Below are 24,081 nucleotides of genomic sequence, written 5' to 3' on the forward strand. Positions count from 1 at the left end.
GAACAAATTAGCTTGTCAAGTTATCTCTTACGTAGCTACGGATGTGTCAAACAATCCTGTACATGTACTGAGAAAGCTTGCCAGTTTGACCTTACTTTTGAAGCAGATGCTTTTCATGTATGCTGTATTTTGGTACTGGTAAAGCATTCCTAACTTTGCTTCTGACACTTTGTTTAAAGAAGAAGAAAACAAGATGCTGGTCCAAGGAATGATTTAGATAATAAACAACTGGAAACCTGTTAATGGAAATGTTGCACTCAGAACCTCATGGTTAGCCCACAGCATCCATGGAAGAACCGGAGAACTTAGATTTCTTTTATTTCATTACGCTTCACTTATATGTCACTGTATGTGTAAAATATTGATTTTGTTCCTAACCTCTTCATGCATGATATATGGTTGGGAAAGGTGTGGCACCTGTATCATTTTGGTGATTGTCAGTGCAATTCTTATTTATACTTGATCATAGTAGCGGAAACTCACGATACAGTGAGATAAATTGTAATACAACAATTTTTCACTAAACAAGCACGGTGAAACATCGACACAAACAACGTACACCATATGGTCAAACTTTTCATCCATCAAAATTTCTCACAAACGCATCAAACATGATCTATGCTTGACAAACACATTGAACTGCACTGTTCGCGGTCAGATATTTGGCAAGCATAGTCAAGTTTGACAAAATGTCTGTGTATGTGCGGATGGATATGTGTGTGTGTGTGTGCGAGTGTACACCTGTCCTTTTTTTCCCCTAAGGGAAGTCTTTCCGCTCCCGGGATTGGAATGACTCCTTACCCTCTCCCTTAAAACCCACATCCTTTCATTTTTCCCTCTCCCTCCCTCTTTCCTGACGAAGCAACTGCCAGTTGCGAAAGCTCGTAATTCTGTGTGTGTGTTTGTGTGTTTTGTTCATGTGCCTGTCTGCCGGCGCTTTCCCGCTTGGTAAGTCTTGGAATCTTTGTTTTTAATATATTTTTCCCATGTGGAAGTTTCTTTCTGTTTTATTTGTATTATTTTAGTCTTTATATTGCTCACATACTCTGTGAACCAAGGTATCTTAGCCCTCAGTAGTCGTCCCTTTATCTACAACCTTACTTACATGGTTCCTTACGTTTGGTCCGCTTACCACCCTTCACTTTGAAACATATTCTTATTTATTTCCATAGATAGATGTGTTGCATATGTTTTGTTCGACAATGTCCTATTTTTGGTGATTGCGGGATGTTCTGTACTATTGCCAGTAATCCTCAAATGTTTTTACCTGGTGGATGTTTCCTGTAAATTTTATTGGGTGATGAGCCATTTTTGGTGACCTCAGAACTTTATGTACACTTGCCAGTGGTCCTAGAGTGTTTTTATATGCTGAGTATGTCTTTGATTATGCTGTTTTCACAACTCAGGCCAAGGTTTCCCTGTTGCTTTATTTAACTGACAATGTAACTTTATAGCTAATTCCTGGCTGAGGAACTTGTTTTCCCCCCAGATATCTGATGATGCCCCTGTGATAGTGACACACATTGAAAATTAAATAAATAAAAAACCATTACGCGACTGAGACTGCCTATTCTTTCTTGAGTTTTCTTAGTTGCTGGTGAGTCTTTTGGGTTGTATGCTCATGATCCATGAAACATTGTGGTTCGGAAAATTATGTCCAGAGCCGCATTGAACATCTTCAGAGATCCTCCTGGTTCTGACATCAAGATGTGGTTGAACCAGGAGCACCTGTGAAGATTTCTGCCACAGCTATGGACAAAATGTTGCAAACAGAAGCATTTCATGGACCGTGAGCATACAACTTGGAAGCTTCACCGACTATTACTGTATTTACATCTTGTAGTGGTGTCTTGAAATTTAGGGAACTTTCAGATATTATGAGTTTTGATTATATCTGATATAATTCTTGATCTTTGTTGGAGCATTTTTCTGATAGCTTTATTGCAGTGAAATTGTTTTATTTATTTCAGAAATCTTCCTTCATTAAAAAAGAAATTGGCAGGTCAGTGCAATGTGCCACTGACTTAAGAGGGAGATAAGACAGGAAGAGTGCACAACCAGAAGTCTGGTAGAAATGCATTATCTCAAAGATGAGGTACTTCTAAAAATGAGGTTTTTCAGAAGTACTCCCCATTGTGGAATGTGAAAGTGTAACTGAATATGAAGAAGGAAAAGTGTTTAGATTCTGTTGTTATGTTGCCAGTAAGTGACAATTGTTTCAAAATTATCATCAAATCAGTTAAAAAAAATAGTGTGAATTAATCTGCGTAAAGCACAGTGTGTTACAACAGGAATGTTGCATTCCTGTATTACTGCATTTTGCATTTAACATAGTTTGAATGAGATAGAGCTGACATCTTATACATACATACTTATTGTATTGTGTTAACTTTAATATTTATGCTTGCCATTTACTTCATGCATTGTTCATTTCCATTGATGATTGTGGCATATTTTTATATCATAAGTAACAGCACTTAGAGGCAGTATCTTTCAACTTTCTGATTGTACACCTTGAACACCTCCTTTTTGTTATAATTAATTAAAGTTCCACACCTTATCAGTTTGTTTACTCATTGTACTGAATTGAAAAAGGGGCCATTTTATGTCATATATCTATTATAGATGCTTTAATTAGCAAAATAGAAGTTTAATATAAGAGAAAGTGGATATTGTTATAATGGAAGAAGAAATTGTAAAGTGGGAAACAGTTCAAACTTGACTCTCATTGTAAGTTGCATAATCAGTGTTGTTTATCTATTGCCACACATCCTGTTGTCAGTGTTTCTACTTCAAGACAACAATAAATAAGCTTTGTATTGTCAATTATGTGTGATACCAGATTGTGATTTCTGTTTTTCATGTTTATGAAAAATATAACATTGTGAACATTCTTGTTATGAAGATGACCATTCATCAATCACAAGATATCCAGCCTGGATGTGCAGGCCTAGGAAGCATTATTGCTCTCTTTTTTTCTTTTTTGTGTAAATAGATTTCCTATCACTGTGGCACAATTATTGTCATAATGCGTTCCATTCAATCTGTTACGGTCTTATTCTCTTTTTCCTTGTGACACCCAGCACAAACTTTTAGCCATGATTGACTGTGTATGTTTGCATATACTTGCAGATTTGTAATGTTTTTACTAAGGGAAAACAACAGTTTTGCTGAGTATACTTAATATTTATGTAAAGTAAGATACATTTCAAAACAACCAGTACAATGAAGTCCTAGATTTGTTGCAGATTTCTGGCTGTAAATATAGTTTATCACATCTTCCTGGCACTTCCCTTATGCTTCATGCAAAACACATCTTTTTTGTCCTCATTTGAGGGAAAGTAGTAATAAAGTGTTGTTTCTGACTTCTTAGGCTTTATTCATATTTGTAGAAGATACATAGCTATTTATTCTTGATGTGTTATTAAAACTTTCCTGAGAAGCTCTTCAAGGGTCATTTTCATCTCGTGGAGATGTGGACATATTTTAGCTGCTGTATTCTCTTGCCCCCCCCCCCCCTCCCTCCTCCCCTCCCCAACATAAAACTGTTTATTATGGACACTTAAAATAAACAGAAAAATACTTTTCTCTTTTGAGTCAGTAAATTTATAACAAAACCTTAGCTGCCATTGAACTGACTTCCTCTGTCAGTAGGTCTTTTTTTTTTTCCCTGTATGTCACAACTCTTTTACTTTGTGTAGTATCATTTTCTTTTCCCATCCCTTCTGTGCGACAGTAGCCTGTTTTCATAACTACACTCCTTATCTTGAAAGTGCAAAGGAAGTCCATGTCTAACACTGAGTAGACAATATTTTGTTAAGCATACATTCTCTATCCTGTCCTGTTGCATAGCACATCTGCATGTACATCTGTTATCCGCAAGGTGCTACATGGTGTGTGATAGAGGGTACTTCTGGTGCCTCTGTTTGTTCACTCCTTCCCAGTCCCATTTGGGAATAGTGCACGGGAAGAAGGATTGTCGGTAAACCTCTATTTTAACTCTAATTTTTTGGATTGTCTTGTTGTGGTCCTTTCCTGAGACATACGCGGGAGGAAGTAATATGTTGCTTGGCTCTTCCTGTAACGTACTCTTGAAATTTCAATAGTAAATGCCTCTATTGTAACGACTGCCACTGGAGTTTGTTGAAAATCTCCATAAAGCATGGGCACAGAATGAACATCCTGTGATGAATTGCACCACTCTTTGTTGAACCGTGACTGTCTCTTCTGTCAGCCTGACTGGTTTTTTTCTTTTTGTGTGTGTTCGAGGCTAGGGCTCTATCTCCTGGGGAGATTGGTCCCTCGTGTGTGTAGGGTAAGGTTGCTTACTTGGGACACCATTTATTATTATTATATGGGTACCATTTTGTCATCTTTGGAGATGCCTTTGGGCTCAAGTTGGTCCTTATAGGCATTCCTTCTTCGTTTTCTGTTGCTTTTGATTTGTAGTCTTTCTTTTCCAAAATTTTGTTTTAATTTCTTATAATTGTCAGAGGTATTCTGACTTTGTGCCATGGGGCTTGCTCAAAAGTGGCAAGTTGTCTAGTTGATTCCTCGCAGGTCTGAGCTGATTTATCTTTTCTGTTAGCCTTCTTGTTATCTGTTATCTGTTGTTCTACCTTCGGCATTTGAAGTTCGTGGTGTATCAGTTCGGTGTTTGTCCACCATGGGGGGTTGAGTGCGAGTTTAAGACATCTATTTTGTAATATTTGTAGTGGTTTGGTGTTAGTTTTGCTTGTGATTCCCCAGGATGAGCAACCATACAGCATCATGGGTTGTATGATTGATTTGTAGATTTTCAGTTTCGTTGATGTAGCATCTCCTTACTGGAAAGTAGTGGTGGATAGATTGCATGGATGGCTTTTTTCCTTGTACGTGCTTCTTGAATAGCATTTTTTTGTCGACTATAACCCCGAGATATTTAACGTCATTGGACCACTCAATGTGTCTTCCATTTAGTTCGATTCGGTCATGGAAGATGGGTCTTATCTGAGTGAACATAATTGCTTTTGTTTTTTCCGCATTTATTTTGACTTTATTTAGCTTTGCCCATTTTTCTGTGAAGTCGACCTGTTCTTGGAGCCTTCGTATTGTGGTATCCAGACGACGGTGACTCGCTAGTAGCGCTGTGTCATTCGCAAATTGTGCGAGTAGGGCGTTTCCAGTTAGTAGTATGTCATTTATGTAAACCGTAAACAGGGTGGGCGATAACACGGATCCTTGGGGATTTATTGCTCTTGCGGTCTTGTTTCGGATCTCTTGCCGTCGATTTGTATGTAGAACCTCCTGTTTGTTAAGTAGCTGTCAATGGTTTTTATGTAGCAGTGTGGGATGTCTGTGTCCACTCTGAGTTTAACCAGTAGATATTCCTTCCACACATTGTCGTAGGCTTTCTCGAGATCTAGTAGGATTGCCACCGTGTGTTTGGAGAAATTCATATTTCTTGTTACGTATTCGGTTATTCTCAGTAGCTGGAGTTCCGCAGATAGTTTCCTGGTAGGCGAATTGTTCCCTGCATATGGTGTTTCCATCTAATAGTGGTTGTCTGATTCTGGGTAATAGCACCCTTTCTGGTACTTTAGATAAAGTGGAGAGTAGGCGTATGGGCCTATGGTTTTCCGGTTTTTTTCAAGTCTTTTCCTTTCTTCGGTATTGGCACTATTTTACTTATTTTCGATGCACGAGGAACGTAGTGTTGGATCATGCACACATTAATTACTCTTCTTAGAAGAACCAAGGGTTTCCATGGCAGGTGTTTCAATTGCATGTTGCAGATTTGGTCTGTTCCTGGTGCAGAGCTCGTTTCTAGCTGGTTAATTATTTTTCTGACTTCTGTAGGTGTCGTGCGTTCTGGTCTGTCGTTTACTGCAGACATCTATTTAAGGATCTAGGGATCCTCACAGTAACCTCACAGTATATATATTCCCTTATGAAATTTGTTGATAATAATCCAACCCAATTCAAAAGTAATAGCAGTGTGCATACCTATAACACCAGGAGAAAGGATGATCTTCACTATGCAGGGTTAAATCTGACTTTGGCACAGAAAGGGGTAAATTATGCTGCCACAAAAGTCTTTGGGCACCTACCAAACAGCATCAAAAGCCTGACAGATAGCCAACTAACATTTAAAAATAAATTAAAAGAATATCTAGATGACAACTCCTTCTACTCATTGGCTGAATTTTTAGATATAAAGTAAATAAAAAAAAAAAAATAAAATAAAAAACTTAATCATTAGTGTCATGCAATATTTTGTGTAATGTAATTTCTTGTACAGACATCTTTTTTAACCTGACACGTTCCACATCATTACGAAGTGTCGTATTCATGACCTATGGAACAAGTATTAATCTAATCTAATCTAATCTAATCTGCGGTTTGCTGTGGCTACGACTCTGTCTTCAAAGTCTGCTGCTTCGGGTTGTGGCTGAGCTGCTTCATTTATCGTGTTTTGATTTTCATATGTGGCGGTGAAGAGATCCGCTTTTCTTAGGGCGTCGAAGATTAAGGTGTTGTTGTTGTCTTCGGGTGCGGATTTTCTTTGTTTGGAGTTTCTGATGCCTTTGATTAACTTCCAGTCGTCTCGGTTGCGGAGGCGAAGTTCACTCATTCAATCCTCCCAGATTTCTGCCTTCCATTCCTTCACTCTACGGTGGATCTGTTACGTTAGTCGGTTTATTTCTGTTCTGTATGCCAGATTTCGGAATCGTAACCACCTGTGTCTTGCTTGGTTCTTTAGATATTTGAGGTCTTGCATGAGTGGTGGGAGGGTGTTGAATTTTTCTTCCAGAAATGTTATTTTTGTTGATGCTTGCCTATGTGCTGATTTGATTTTTCCTGTTAGTTTCTCTATCGCTTCATCAATTTATTGTTGCGTGTTTAGTTCGATGTTTGGCCGTACATTGTTGTTCAGCCTTCTTTCGAACTGATCCCAGTCTGTTGTGGTGGTGCATCTCGGTTTTGACGGCTCATTCGCTTTTCCGACATGTCCGATCATGGGAAGGTGGTTGGTCATGAGTTCATTTAGTACCCTTAGGTTGAAATCGGGGTCAATGTTTTTTGTGATGGTGATGTCGAGAACGTCCGGTTGGTGTCTTCATTTGTAGGGTATGTAGGTGATTTCTTCAGGAGCTAATAACAGCACGGAGACATCCTTCTAGGTTTTGGAGCATGTGGCCTCTTGCGTTATTTTGGCACTAGTTCCAAGCCGCATTTTTTGCATTTAGATCTGTGCACAGAATTACCGGGTTATGATTGTCAAAGATTTGTAGTAAATCGTTTTCGTCTAAGACGATGCGTGGGCTGAGGTATGCTGCTACTAGCACTATTTTTCCATGGTCTGCTTCTATTGTGACGATTGTGGCCTCTAGTGATGTCATCGGTGGTGTTGGTTTTGGGTTGTGCGTTATGTGCGATCTAAGGAAAATTGCTGATCCTCCTTCCAGTCGGTTGACTCTATCTGTTCTGTGGCGTGTCATATTTCGCAGTCTGAAGTCTTCTGTTGGGCGCAGGTGGGTTTCTGTGACGAATAAGACATAGATTTTTTGGTCTTCTACAAATTCATTTAAAATGTGTTTCTTGTTTTTAATTCCTCTTGCGTTAAAATTGCAAAGCCAGAGGTTTGAATGTTTTGGGGGTCTTATTTCCATTATCGGAGCCGAAGAATTTCATCACCTCTCTCATGATTCCCATGATCTTTGACATGATGTCTGGTGCTGCTGTAAATTCTTGAATAGTTGTTGTTGCTACTGTAATTATATTTTTCCACTGAAGACGTTCCCACTGATTTGATCTGATTGAACATTTCAAAGAAGGACGAAAAGTTGTTCTGTTCATTGTTGTTTGTGTTCTGCCGGTTTTGGTTGTCACTGGATGACATGGTTGCTTTGTTTGCTTGTACATTTGTTGCCCAGGCTCTGTGCCTCATTTGTTGTGCTTCTGCTGGGGTTGGCATTGCAGTGTTCTTTATGGTTTGTCGCAGTTGTCTGGTGGTGGTTGCTGTGTTGACTGGTCTTTGTTTGTGGTAGGCCTGATTGCTTTCTGGTATTCGTCACACCCTCTGAAGGACGCAGGGTGGCCGTCTTGATTGCAGTTTGCACAGTGGAGAGTTGCATTTGGCGGTTTGGTGCAGTCTCTAGCTCTGTGGTCCCCTTCACAGTGTACACATCTGGTGGGCATGTCACAATAGTTCACTGTATGGAAGAAACCCTGGCATTTTTTGCACTGAGGAGGAGGGGGGGGGGGGGCCTTCCATGCTCTCGTAACTTTAGATTGTGACTTTCGTGTCCAATATATATTGGACATGGTAGATCGCGTCATTTTCTGTTTTTTTGTGTAGTGTGATGATGATGATGTCCATTGGGTAAAGATCCTTGGTTTCTGTATTTCTCTTTCGGTATTGGTAGACGTGTCTGGGATTGAAATTTAGTAGTCAGAGGCCGGCTTCTACTTCGTCTTCTGTCATAGTGATCGGTAGTCCTTTTACTACGACTTTCAGTTGTCTTTCTTCCTGTGGTTGATGTGTGAAATTATGAATCTTGTGGTCTTTGAAGAAAGCCAGTGCTGTTATCTGATTGGTGATGGTGTTGAAATGGTACTTTATTGATTTGCCCTTGTGGATGGCTTTGATCTGTCCTTCCATGTATTTTTTAAGTGTCGCATTCAGAGTGAGATAGTGTCCGTCATATTGAATTGTGATCAGAGGTACGCGCGGTCTTTTTTCCGCGGTTGGAGGCATGTTGCGTTCTTCTTGTGTAGGTGGATTTGCTGCCTTGGTGTTTGCAGCGTTGCTGGTGGTTGTTCTCCCTGTTAGTGGTTCGAAACGCTTTTGAGTTGTAACCGTAAACTGCTTATTGGGGGTTCCCCCATCTGTGGAGTTTTTCCTTTTTATGGTTTTCTGGCGGGGTGAGCTTTGGAATTCTCCTCCATTTTCTCCTTGTTCCATTTCATCCTCGCTTGATGTGTCTGGGTTTGATGATTGGTACTCCATTACTGTGTCATTCTCTTCGTCTTCCATATGGTAGTCGTTCCTTTGTCCTTGATAGTCGGTGGCCATGTTGGCACCGGCGTTGGCAACCATTACAGCTTTCTGTTGTCCCTGCAGTTTTCAATTTGTTGTCGTTACGCCGTCTTGATGATTTGGGTGGGTGGTTGGTTCAGCTCAGACCTAGCCGCAGAATCTGCCTTTGCCCTACTTCTGGATCTTTGCCTTCAGGAACGCAGACGTACGCCCGCCAGGGGGTCGGCCATATGCTGGTCAGCCGCCCAGGGATGAGGCCTTTGTACCATATGCTATTCATCTAACTGCTCATTTAGCATGGGTGGCCTCGCCTATCGTCTATGTTGGCCCTATGCTACGACAATTTTGCTTTTGACACATAGGGGATGTGTTGTACTCCTACAAGCTCCTACCACGTCTACAAAGCTCGGCTGCTTGGTGACCGATGCCCGACCTGGTAGAAGTCCCAGGCTAATGAGTAATAATCAAGAGTCGGTCAAACAAACATTTTGTAAACCACTTATTTTGTGGATGAATTACATTTCCTTCAGATGCTTCCTATGAATCTGTCTGGCATTTGCTTTCCCTACTGCTTGTTTTGTGTGTTCATTCCACTTTAGGTTGATCTGTATGGTAATTTATAGGTGTTTTACTTTACTTAATGTTTCCAGTGACGTGCCACAAATAGTGTAATTGGACAGTAGCCTATTTATGTGCAAGATTTTTCATTTATTTACATTCTGGATCAATTGTCATTTCTTCCTGCACTATTCACCAGATCTCAGCATGTTTTCCTAGAGTTTTCTAAAGTCTTATGATGATGCTTCCTTCTTATAGACAACCACATCATCTGCAAACAGCCTTATGGTGCTTTCGACATTATCCACTGGATCATTTAGATATTCTGTAAAATGTAATGGTCCTATTACATTTACTCGTAGTACTCTTGAAATTATCCTTACATCTGATGACTTTTGTCCTGTTAAGAGCAATGTGTTGAATTCTCTCTGCAAGGAAGCCCGGGATCCAGTCAAAAATCTGCTCTGATACTTGGTACTTCACGTTTTTTTCACGAAATGATACTGCGGAACTCTATCAAATGCCTTACTGAAGTCAAGAAGCACATTGACAACCTGAAAACTTTTATCTACAGTAACCAGGATTGACATGTGACAGCTGATACTTTTTTTTTTCTCAAACATGCACTCTGCATTCACAAAGAAGCCTCACTATACATTACCATTGCTTTGCGAAATTTTTTTGCCAAGAACATTTCTCAAAAATGATCATCCAGTTTTTCTACCCAACCTTATTTTCCCAACACATCAGTTATTCATAGACATGTGATAAATAAATGTAACTTACACATTGCCCCATCAGTTACAGAACCACGAAGTTGCTTATTTTGTGCAAGTATTTAAAGTACTATATTCAAGTAATTGTTTTTAAAATTGCAGATAGTTTCAATTAGATTACCGTCAGCTTCTGTCAGTCTGTAAGTCAATGTATACTGGAAAAATATTTTACCCATGAATTTTAGAAGTGGTACATGACATCCTTCTTGAAACAGAAGCAGTTTAGTAGCCTTAATGCTTTTTAACTATCTTCAGTTTTCTTACAAGTATCAAATCCTAAAGAAATAAACTTTGCATTTACCATCGTTTTGAACATCTTAAAGTTTTACTAGTGCAGAGTTATCCAGAATTTCAGGTTTCATACAGTGTTTGCTTAAACTCAAGGCAGTATGTAGAAAATGAGCTAATGTAGCATCAGATTGAACTTCTCAAATGGATGGTTCCATGTTAACTGCCAGAGGAAGAAAGAAAAAAAATCAGTTGCAGCATGCAGCAGTGGATCATTGTCATATTTCCAAGCTATTACACTTAGCTTCAGGTTTGTCTATCTTAACATATGTGGAGAAATTCTTGAGGATGTAGTGATTACGATAACTGTTTCAGTGACATTTGAGTTCTTTAACCACCAAATATACTGAAATACCAGAGATGCAATATTAAGAATAGAGTACTCCTCATGCTGGTATATCTTTGAATAGATAGTTGATAGCTCTCAAGTACCCAACAGAGACAATGTGTTGGTCAATGATAAAGCTAACAGGCACCAAGTTTTGACTGTTTGAAATTTAAAAACTTATCATTGAAAAGATGGACAGTGCTTTGGTATAAAAACTTTTAAGATGAAGTCTTTGGAGGCAGTACCAAAGATCCTGCAGGATTGTGTGAAAAATGAGAACTGTAGGTTAGCTACGGCGAATGCATTTTTACAGGAGTGCTGAGAAAAGCACTTGTAATGGTACAGGAAAGAAGGAAGAAAGAAAGATAGATAGATAGATAGATAGATAGATAAGGATTTAATATCCCACTGACATTGAGGTCATTATAGATAGGGTAGTATTGGAAACAAATCAGAGGGCTACTAATTAAAACGGGGGGGACAAGTAACACTGATGAAAAGTAACATTATAAGAGACAAATAGGTGTCAAAGTGTACAAAAAGGATTGTTGGACTTTATTGGAAAATTGTTTGGTATAATTTATTATAAAGTAAGTTTCTAAAGACACTAAGTATTTCTTGACAGGAAGGAACAGCATCTCAGTAGGAAAAATGGTAACTGACCTTAGAAAAAGGACCTCTCTACAAAAAAAGATAGCAGGAGAGAGGAGGAGACTGACTGCCAGACACACAAAACAAGTCAACATTTTAAAAGAAATTTGGAACAGACAACAGACAAGAATGAAGTCTAACACTTTGGGAAATAACAAGACAATGGTGGACCAAGAATGTGATTTATTGTATAAAAAGAGAAGTCCTATTTGGAAATTCCTTAATTTGGTAGCATGTTACTTCATCAGGATCCACTCCTGGTACAGCTGATAGAGAGAGAGGGAAAAAAAAACATGTAACATTTTTGCCAATGTTTATTATACTGTGCACTTCTGCCATGTTTCTCAAGATGGAGTCAGAGGACGTGAAATCAATAGTACCGTAAAATGAACAGAACAGTGAAGAACAGAGCTGAAAGGAAAATTGTTTTTCTTATTAGGAACAGTTAAATTTCATAGTTTCATCTGTGGTTGATAGTATTCTACAGTCCTGTGCTAGAGTTTCGCTTGTTGCTGACTCCAACTTCTCCTGTTTTACTCTAAAACCCTGTGATTTACTTTTTTTAATCGTGCTTTTGTTTTCTACTCACTTTCCTCATTTCACCTCTCATGGGTTCTTCTAGTTTAGAAGTTTGCTTGCAGATTATTTGAAAATTTTGAAACTTTGTAATATATCTTCCCTTCTCTGTTGTCACACTTGTCTCTGTAACAGGACACATTTAATTTTTATCACTGTAATACACGTGCTCCGTACCCCTGGTTTGTTAAGTATTATTTTCGTGAACTAGAGTTTCTTGGCTTTACTGAGCGAACTCGTTTTGTTATTAAATAAACCTTACCCTGTGCCTAATATGAACAAGTGTCTCGTATATTTTTCTAGCAGACTCTTCACACTATTTATCCACAACATGGCTGCTCCTGTCCAGTCCTTACTGAAGCCTAACTTACACACTCTCCACTCTTAACTTGGCATTTGACTGGTACCACTGTGGCATTGTAGATGTTATGTAGCAAGACAATGCTCCCTCCAGAGAAAAAGCACTCCAAGGTTCGAAAATACTGTAAGCCAGTGATAAATAAGGGGGATCAATATCTCTATATCATATCATCAAAGAGTAACAGTACCCCTTGTGTGTCGACATTTTAAAGGACAATCATTATCCCCATGCTGTCAGCCGAAATTGCGTGACATCTTATACAAGTAGTGAAAAAGATGACATTAATACAGTGATTGTGCTGCTGCTGTCATCATATGAAATTAGAGGTGGCCTTTTTGATTAATACATGGAGTGTGTTCTCTGATGTCCATTTACATTCGCATTTCTGCCCCATAATAAACAACCATATACTGTGTGTGTGTGTGTGTGTGTGTGTGTGTGTGTGTGTGTGTGTGTGTGTGTGTGTGTGTGTGTGTGTGTGTTTGGGAGGGGGGTTAGCATATGGCAGACAGGAAAGAGTGCTGTTTGAAACATAAATTTATCTAATTTTACAGTTGTGGCCATTATGAAGGCTTTATGTTGGAGACAGTGTATTCTCAGTATCTTAAGAGTAAGAGTATCTGCAGTGGATGTAATGTCAAACTATTATTTTTTATTCTCTTATTTACTCAGTGACTGATGACAAAGTATATAGTCATAAAGTATTGAGTTTATTTTACGTAGCCCAACTCATTGGCAAAGCGCCTCTTTGAACCAAAGATGTCATCTTTTAAAGTCATCCATAGTGAATACTAACAGCCTAATGTGATTATCATGAGGTATAAAAGATGTCCAGTTCTCCTCTGACATTACCTCAGTACCAAGTATTACTGAGTTCCATTTGCTGGGAATCTTTCTGTTTGATTGCAACCCTTCATCTTCAGTAAGGATGTACTTTGTGTACCAGAGAATGATCTGAGACTACATTGAATACGAAGCATGGCATCAACTGGAGCTCTGTCTTCTGCATACCATGCACAAACGAAATAAGCTATTTTTCACATGATTTGTTCATGCAGAATCAGCCTTGATTTCAACAGAGTAGCTGTTCAGTCTCTAAAAGTCATCAAATCCGGGCACAAAATGTATTCCATAATTCTGAAACCAATTTACATAAGTGTGTTTGGCAGGCGGTATGGCATGTCTTTCAACCCTTATTACAGATTAGACTGACTTGTGCATGAACCTGGTTGCCTGACACTTAATTGCACCAGTTGCCTACAATAAACTGATGTTGGAAGATAACCATTTCTTCCACTTACTTAATACAGATTTTAATGACAGCCGTTTCATATTCAATACACAATCATCTGTTGAGCAGCTTCAACTGTTTTGTGAATTCTGTGTTTACTCATTTATGTATGCCACTTTAACAATTATGTGATGATCAAAAGTTGGGACTGCATTGCAATCTTCGTCAGTGGGGCAGTTCTAGGTGTTCCTTACTTCTTCCTTTTGCTGTTTCAACTTGGTAATTACTTGTTACTGGTAATATGTCTACCTACAATTTTGGTAAGCTTATGTTATTCATGATTAATATTTTCTTTTAATGCTCAAACATCTGATATAATCTTTAGAGACAATATTAATATCATCATGTCACAGACAGTGGCACTCTATAAATTTTTATGTAAAACCTTTAAGTACTGTTGGAACATAATGTTTGAATATGTCACCTTGTACAAATGATGATACGGCTAACAGTATTAATTGGTTGAAAAATAATTTCTCTGTGATGCATATTCTGAGTGAGTGTCATGTTAATAGCAAATTGTGATGAACATAATTGACTGTACAAGTTCTTCTGGATACATGTAACTATTTGCAATGCTTAATTATTATCATCAAATACCATAATACCTATGTCATAAAATAATTTTTTAAAAAAAGGAGCTGTGAAAGGCAGATGACTAAAGAATAAATGTGAAGACTCCACAGTATGTGCATATTCTCAGTCAGCAATGATACAAATTCCTAGTCATATACTCTGTACTTTTAAATAAAGTTATGTTATTTTGTACAAAGTATTCAGTGTACATTTTTATTGTAGTGAAATATATTTATTTTAAATTCTTTCTTGAATGTTTTTTTCCCCCTCATAATAGCCACCAATTGAGAACGAATTTTTTATACTAAAATTTCCAGGTGTACCTGTAATCTGATAGAATAGATGCAAGTACAGAATTACAGGACTGTAACAAGAAAACCACATACATACTATGAGCTGATTTTTAATTGATGTTTAACATAAATAACGTGGAAAACGCTAAAATCACATTCATGTTATAAAAGCAGAATAAACGTATTGATAAATTGTCTGTGTGTTGTGTATTTTAAATATGGGATCTGAACACAAACTAGGGAATGTGGTTACAAAATGGCTTCCATGGGAAGGTGAGTGAAACATCGGGAGTCACTTTCTACATGTTCTCCTGTCTCCCTCAGACGGAGAAAATAGTGACATCTGATGTTTCAGAGCAAAAAATAAAAAATAAAAAGTTGACTGAAAAATAGCAGCCTACAATGTTACAGAGCAACAGAAAAGTATTAGACAAAAATCTTGATTTCAGGCATGCAAACAAAGCAGAAATTATGTCTGACATGATAATCACAGTCCCCACAAAATTGTTTAGAAAATGCTGAATGCACACGTCCTGGTTTGATGCAGCTCTCTGCATTAGTCTTCTGCCAGCCTCTTCATCTCTTCGTACCAACCTGCAATCATTTGATCTTGTTCATTGTATTCAAGCCTTGACCTCCTCCTACAAATATACAACCCCATACACTTCTTCATTGCCAAACAGAGTTCCTTGATGCCTCAGAAAGTGTTCCATCAACTAATCCTAGTTTTTAGTCAAGCTGTACCATAAATTTCTTCCTGTTCAGTTTAATTTCTCATTATTAGTTGATCGATTTCCCATCTAATCTCCAGCATTGTTCTGTAGCCCTACATTTCAAAATCGCAAGACTCTACCCATTTAATTGAAGTGTTCTTTCATATCATTTGTCATTCCTGACAGAGTTACAATGTCATTGCTAAACATTGTTTTTATTTCCTCTCACTGAACTTTAACTCCCTTTCCCAATTTTGGTGAGGAAGTAATAAATAGGATGGAAACTTCAAAATTTTTAGTTGTTCTTTTTTCAGTTTAAATTTTTACCAGTATTAACAATAAGATACTCTAATACAAACACAGGTTAGTCACATTTGAACTTGGAGAGAGAAATCATAAGTTGGTGTATTTTGCATATTTTCATTTAGTAGTGATTTTTGGAATAATGTTCTTAGATAACTCTTCTTTAAGCACAAAAATGTGCTGTAGGAATATTACATAATGGTCACACATGATTCTCTTGTAGACATCTGTTTAAGGAGTAAGGCAAATGACTATGATAGCATAAGTGTATTGTGAAACAGTAAAGTTTGTTTAAATGAATCACTGCAGTTTGAAAGGATGAATGACATTCACAAGTACAACACCATAAGAAAAAAAATGACATTAATTACACCACAATAAGGTTGTGAGTAGCCCAAAAACGGGTGCACAATGTGGCAACTAAAATTTTTGATAATTTGCTCAGTAATGTAAAATGTCTGACAGAAAGGAAAGTAAAATTTGAAAACAAATCGAAAACATCTCCTTGATAACTGATATTTCATAGAAGAAATTCTGTTGCTGTAGTGTATGGAAGGTGGTGAACAAAAATTTCTCACATGTACATATCAACTCTTGTAAGTCGTCACATGCAGCCATATCCACAAATTAATTTGTGATCTGAACGTAAAATGACTCATTCCACATCATGATTTACAGTGCAAATCATCAGTGGAACATAAATTAATGTCAAGAGAAAGATATTAGTTTTCTGTTGTGTAGCTCTTCTGCTGAGTGTTTAGTTTATGCTTATAATAGTCAAAGGTGCAAGTAGAGGACCATGGAAAAAAACAACAACATATAATTGTGATAAACGTTGTTTGGGAAACCTGATACACAAGTGCAGTTGTGCCAGTGTGACAAGGCTGTTGATGTTCAAGGCTATGTTTCTGTCAAAACACAGCAAGTGAGGAGTAAATTACAAAGTGGTAAACTGCCTCGTGTTTTATTATCATTCTTGGTTTGCCACTGCCTTAGCTCTCTTACTTAAAAAAAAAAAAAAAAAAAAAAAAAAAAAAAAAAAAAAAAAAAAAAATTCCAAGTGATTTATGTGTGTGGGAGTATGCTAAATCTTATATGTATTCCAGTCCTGTTGACGGAATTGGTGAACTGTGGTAATGCATTGTGGATGGTTGTCAGTGCCTTTGAAACATACTTATGATGTATGAACATATACAGGCTCAATGAGGAGATGTGTTGAAACCTGCCTTCACATGATTGGTGGTCATTGAAGTGGGACAAAGTGAGATTACATTGTTATGGATTGTAACTATGTTCTCACTTCTAGTTTATCTGTAACCCCAATGCTGTACACAGTAAAAACTCTTGATGTTTACCTTGTATTTTCTTGAAGCTATGGACCTGCTACTCAGTTCTATCAAATTATATCATGCGGACTTCTTTGCCACCTGCAGAGGCTCAAGAACTGTAAGAGAGCTCACAACTCTGTTAACTTACTACAAAATGATGTAACTGCTTTTGAAAGAACTCTTCTGTGTTTTGTTGATCAAATAAAACGATGACACAGTTGGGTGAACACACATTTCATTAACTCGAGCAACAGATTGGAAGTGAATCTTATGACATCATGTCATGAGTACATTGAGTCATGTTACATATCAGACTTAAATCACTTCAGTTGTTTTCTTGGGTGTTGACACTGTAGACAGTAGCCCTTTGTCTCTGCCATTCAAAATATCACCAAGCTGTGATGCCAAAGCATAAGCAATCCCTTCACAGCAGCTGGAGATGTTCTATCATCATAACACTTTGCTGATGTCCTGTGTCCACACTTCATTTATTGTTTCTGCATGTATCAACATAAAGTGCATACAGTTGCGTGTTTGCTACCTACAAACTACCTAAATTATGTTTTTTACTTCCATGACCATCTTTCATCAGCCAAAGAGGATAGTAGTGGAACATGTCATTCTGAAAAATCTCATGTTACTTCATAAAGTGGGACACTTGTTATAATGTATGTTTGTTCCCATGTGCATATCTGCAGTCTGCATCCTTGGGAACTTTTACAAGGTGTTTATGTACTCAGTGATAATACATTGTTTATTAAGACTGTTTGCTTGGTTTGATTGTCCTCTGACTATTACAGGCAGAAATGAAAAGGAACAAGTAGACACATTGTAGACATTACTGCTGTTTTTTAACTTTTCCTTCTATGCTTTGTATAGGCATGCCATCTGATCTCTTGACAGTCATACAGGTGCTTCTCCTTTCTCCAAAGATTTCTTTAATTTATCTTTGCAATATTTGTGCTTCTTTGTACAGCCCTGCTTTTGCCCTCTACTCATATTTGTGTTGCCATTTTGCAGTTCCTGTCTATATCATTTTTCAGACATCTATATTCTTCTTTGCCCATTTCAATTGTTGCATTTCTTTATTTGCTCCTTTTACCAATTAAATCAGTGTCTCCTATGTTATTTAAGAATTACTACTGGACCTTGTTTCTTTGCCTATTTGATCCTCTGCCGACCTCAATATCTCACCTCTCAAAAGCTGTCCATCCACCTTCTGATGTATTCCTTTCCTGTATTTCAATCAGATGTTGCCAAATTGCTCTCTTTGAAAATCTCAATAACCTCTTGATTCTTTCAACTGGGCCCCATCTCCTTAATTTCATACCTTTCTGCAATTTTAACATGCATTTCACAACCAATAAATTATGGTCAAAGTCCACTTCCATGGAAATTTGAATAGTTGCTTGTCATTGGATTTGATCTAGAAACATTTTGAGTTCAAAATAAGACACTTTGAGTCTTTTCTGCAACCAGCAGTAGCAAATAAGAAAAGGGATGTTCTTTTAAGTAAGGAAGAAGAAAAATTTAAACCTGCTGAAACACTACACTACAAAATTCTTTTGCATTAAAATAAGTAAAAAATAAAATTAAGTAAGCGAAGAAATGTATTATTAGGTACCATATAATTATGACAACAATTATTTTAAACTGCTGCAAAGTAAATTGTAACACCACAAAGGAAGCATGCAACAGATTAAATTGCCATGATCTGTAATATATGCTTGGAAATGCAAATGCACAGCATTTCAGCAGAGCTGTCATCTACATCACCACTACCTTATCTGTGTCATCTAATGTATACCTCAAGTTCAAGTGGCATAACATTTTCTAAGTGTCTGAATAATGTGTGTATAAAAGCAGGACGTGGATACCTGCCGGGTATTTTCTTACTCAGATGTGCAAAACTGGCTAAGGATCGCAGCCAGGTTGGCTGGCATCTTGTCCACCGCTAGTAGTCATTGAGGTTGATTTGATCTGGGGCTGGTGCACCTCTAGGTGACCCAGAAGTATGTTCTTTAGCAATCTGAGCTGTGGCTGTCCTGCAGGTCAACAAGGGTCACCTAACAACTTCATTACCTCTTCTTTCTTTCCTGTTTTCTATTTTTCCTGTGCTCTGATTCCTTGATAGTGTTTCTTTGTAGTTATTTTGTTATTTCTATATTTCATGGTATTGTTGATTTTTTTTTTTTTTTTTACATATTTGGTCAGTTCTACCTAAAGAATGAGAACACACTAATGAAACAAAGGAGATTAATCCTCAATTTGCCATCACCTCTCATACTTTCTTGATATTTTCATTGATCTCCCTGTTGTTTCTAATTTCCCAACCATCTTTAATTTGTAATTAATCAACTATTTTTCTAATAAACCTTCTTTCAATTGGCTCTGTTCTGCTCAGCATGAAATTCATCATAGGTTTTCATGTGTGTCTAAATATTCTATTCTTACCACAGTGGTAACTGTGGTAGATTATTTTAGTTCAAAATTCCAGATTCTTACAATTATTTCGAAAACATTGCAAAAAATCTGGTTTTATTTCACATGGCTGAGATGAAGTCTCCAAGGACTTTATCTAAAATTCATGGTGTATACGACCTGGGACAACTGAGAGATCCAGGAATTTTTTCATCCAGGAGAAAACCGGGAGAAACCCAGGAATTTTTTAGAATTCCGGGAATTTGAAATTGTTTTAGTTTTCTGTTAAATTTTTGTAATTTTGGCTGGTAAGAACCGATACTCTAACAAAGGATATTACTGTATCCCACTACTGCAGAATAATACTTCAACAACAAAACTTAAACAAGAGAAAAAAATGAAATTACTTAAATTGCAAAGGAAATGCGCCATATGTAACGACGACACACAGTGCTCATGCAAGCATCTGCCAACAGCAAAGTGTGTCCGATGAGCGTGAAGTCACAACTGTTTACATTAGATTCGTTTTAGCAGTTAAGAACGGGTTCATGCACATGCACAGTTGAGTCTCGTTTGAGTTGTAGAGTCTTCCGTTTCTGGCTACAGGAATGTGGCTGTTGGTGGTGCAAGCAGTCGCAGCAAGCAGATAGATGCTATTGGAAAAGAGGGTGTTAAATTCATATTCTTGAGGGAAAAAAAACCTTGTTTCACAAAGAGCCAAGCATCCAGCAGACATTGGTCTATCATTTATTCACATGGTTTTGAAAAGCATCCATGTTGGTTTTTGAACTTTTTTGAACAAATTTTAAGTTGATTTCTGAATGAATCATAAGTTGATTTTTGAATGCGTGTGTAGTGTACGTGATGTCTCTGTGAGGAGAATCCTCGTCGCATCTAGAAATAAACTTTCCTCAGATAAAAGGGGATGGTGCTATACGAGCTGATTACAGTAAAGCCGAATGGATCAATAATGCCAAACGCTGTCTGATTATGTGGTTGATTGAGTTTGTGAATGATCACCATTATTACAATTACAAGCGAAACCCGTAGATTCAGACTGCCAGAATGGAAATAAACGACTAACAGGAAGAACAGATGACAAATATTACGTATTATCTTCTCAGTGTATCCAAGAAAATCAAATTTTGACAGAAATTTTTTTGGCTAGATTGCTACACTAGTAAAGACCAGTTGTACAGTCCCTGGCTAGCAGCTGCTTAAGCTCTATTCTGGAAGTAACGCAGAAAACATGTTGTATGAACATGTAACAACGCCTAACTGGAGAATAATAGTGGGATAACTAAACCTGTGATTCAGTGAAGTTAACCGGCGAACAAATTTTGACAGTGGCAGGAATAGCTACAGAATTGGTGATGACAAGATTGTTTGTTAGAACAAGGAAGGAGAAGAAACAGGGACGTCACACAAATTATGGAAGAATTAGATGATTCCAAATCTATATAAAAATTTCATAATACTACTTTTCGATCTCCTGCTTAAGAAACTGGTGCGTATGAATGAAATGTGATATTCGTGAATTATATTCTGTTAGGCCTACTACAAGCAAAAAACTTTATCTTAGGAAATAGTTTCAAATACCTGTCATGTTATAAAAATGACCATTTGTGCCAAAACAGTCTCGTTTATTTGGTGTGTGTTACAAAATTGCTGTAATATTAGGAAGGCCTGTTTTGTTTTATCTAGCAGACTGTGACAAAATAGTACAAATAATACCCCAAGACTGTTGTGGTTTCTTGATATGATTAAGTCTAACAGCTTTTTCAATATTAGATAATGACATTTCGATTTTTCATATAGCAAAACGGTTGACAAACTTTGATGAGGTAATAGATTCTTTCGCAGAAAGGAAAGCATGCCATGTAAAGCTGTAGCGAGATTATTGGTTTTATGTATTCTATATTTAAAGACAAGAGACAAGCAAAAAAGTACACATTTCTTCAATCCTTAGCTCCTAGCATTTTCTCTTTAATTTTATGTCACACAAAACAGCAAGTTATTAGCTAATAGGTTATATAGAGTGTGAATCTTCTGAAAAGTTTTTGTTCTCCCGATTATAAATAATCTCATCCTCTATTAACTGAGCGTTATATATATATATATATATATATATATATATATATATATATATAGAAAGAAACTTCCACATGGGAAAAATATATTAAAAACAAAGATTCCAAGACTTACCAAGCGGGAAAGCGCCGGCAGACAGGCACATGAACAAAACACACAAACACACACACAGAATTACTAGCTTTCGCAACCGATGGTTGCTTCTTCAGGAAGGAGAGGGAAAGACGAAAGGATGTGGGTTTCAAGGGAGAGGGTAAGGAGTCATTCCAATCCCGGGAGCGGAGAGACTTCCCTTAGGGGAAAAAAAGGACAGGTGTACACTCGCGCACACACACACACACACACACACACACACACACACATATCCATCCGCACATACACAGACACAAGCAGACATATGTAAAGGCAAAGAGTCTTTGCCTTTAAATATGTCTGCTTGTGTTTGTGTATGTGCGGATGGATGTGTGTGTGTGTGTGTGTGTGTGTGTGTGTGTGTGTGTGTGTGTGCGCGAGTGTACACCTGTCCTTTTTTTCCCCTAAGGGAAGTCTCTCCGCTCCCGGGATTGGAATGACTCCTTACCCTCTCCCTTGAAACCCACATCCTTTCGTCTTTCCCTCTCCTTCCTGAAGAAGCAACCATCGGTTGCGAAAGCTAGTAATTCTGTGTGTGTGTTTGTGTGTTTTGTTCATGTGCCTGTCTGCCGGCGCTTTCCCGCTTGGTATATATATATATATATATATATATATATATATATATATATATATATATAGGGGGGATGGGGAGGGGGGTTGGTCAGGCTGTCAAACCGGCCGACTGGGAGCAGGAGAGACACCATAGGACATTTCAATTTCCACTGTCCTGAATACAGTTTGATGGCATCCATTACAAAATACACACATTTCAGTTCCACAGAGCCAAATACAGTGACGTGTGATAGAAGAATGCTGTATGAAGAGGCGTGGCACTGCACTTTGGCACACTTAAGACCAAATAACATGTCTTAGATTTCCTCGAACACATATGTTTTATGTTTCAGACTTTTCAGAAAGATGTGCGCTACAAGATGGACATATTTTTGAAAGTTCGATATTTGATAACCTGGTCAATACTAAAAAAATTGTAGATCTGGGGCTGATGCACAGTTCAGTCTTGACTTATAGTGGGTAGTCTCCACATGACAAGTGTTTACATTTAGTGATTTTGCTGTTTCCCCTCTGTTTACTCTCAAACAAAACGGATATCTGTGGCTGGGAGCTATCAAGTGAATTAAAATACATTCACATAATTATGGAAGCCTAAAATATGTTATTAGTTTGACTCTCAGAAAGCTGGAAATAAAATAAAATCTCAAGCATTAATCACATTGCAGAACAATGAAGTTATTTTAGTCTGTTTGCTAAAGAAATTTGACTTTTATTAACCTTTCTAGTAGAGGCAGCCAATGTATTTGAAATGGGTGTCTTCAGCTGTTCGGTGCATTTCAAGTGCACGTTTCCATCTTCTAGCATGTATGGCATTATGTCATAACGAACCTGTTATGGTTGGCAGGGGAGCCAACACCGTGTTACTAGATGAGGCCGAAAGGCACGCGTTTTAGCTCACGCAGGCTGGCGTGAGGTCTGGAACATGACAAGGAAATTAGAATTTAGAAAAACGGACGTAGCTGGTGGAATACTTTAATCCATTAATGACGAACGTCGGTCTTGACGGTACATGGTTCACAATATCAATAATAACTGATAATGGCGCCTTGATAGGTCGTAGCAAACAACGGAGCTGAAGGCTATGCTAACTACCGTCTCGGCAAATGAGAGCGTATTTTGTCAGTGAACCACCGCTAGCAAAGTCGGCTGTACAACTGGGGCGAGTGCTAGGAAGTCTCTCTCCAGATGCCATGTGGCGGCACTCGGTCTGCAATCATTGATAGTGGCGACATGCGGGTCCGACGTATACTACCAGACCGTGGCCGATTTAAAGGCTACCACCTAGCAAGTGTGGTGTCTGGCGGTGACACCACAGAACCAAACAGTACTGGTGCTCCAAGAAAATTTACATCCTGAAAACCACACTGAAAAGCTTGATATGTCTATATTCCCAATGAAGTAGACCCCGATCTGATATTAATGTGCACTTTTAAGTATGCACTTAAAATGTGCACATTTTAGTATGGTTCATGAAATTACGGTGGTCTTGGAGTATCCTCTGAAAGATCATAAATTATGCCATAAAAGAAATAATACATCAATGTCTTACACGTACGTACATAATGGCTCCCTATGTCATAGTAGCTGCACAAGTGCCATGTCGCCTGTTATCTGCGCTCTCTGGCAACTGCTGAAATGAACCTATTTCTAACAGGTCACAGGAAAATATTGCTAATTGTGGTATGAAAAGCACTACTTTCAAAGTAAATATCCTTTTACTTAAGTTGAACTACGTGCGAGAATGTACCATGAATTTCTTAAATCACAGAGCATTTGACTCTCATTTAAAAATCAACTCTT

General features: G+C 37.9%; 1 protein-coding gene across 5 annotated transcripts in view; it reads left to right on the forward strand.

Moving 5' to 3' along the window:
- The window catches only part of LOC126284219 (uncharacterized), a 59,848-nt gene extending 45,176 nt beyond the window's left edge, over window positions 1-14,672 (forward strand). For all 5 annotated transcript variants that reach the window (XM_049982989.1, XM_049982990.1, XM_049982992.1 and 2 more), the window contains exon 5: window positions 1,971-14,672. The gene's annotated coding sequence lies outside the window, so the exon portion shown is untranslated. The remainder of the gene's footprint in view (window positions 1-1,970) is intronic.
- Window positions 14,673-24,081: the final 9,409 nt, after the last annotated feature.

The sequence above is a fragment of the Schistocerca gregaria genome, chromosome 8 (assembly GCF_023897955.1).
Source record: "Schistocerca gregaria isolate iqSchGreg1 chromosome 8, iqSchGreg1.2, whole genome shotgun sequence".
In the NCBI taxonomy this organism is placed as follows: Eukaryota; Metazoa; Arthropoda; class Insecta; order Orthoptera; family Acrididae; genus Schistocerca; species Schistocerca gregaria.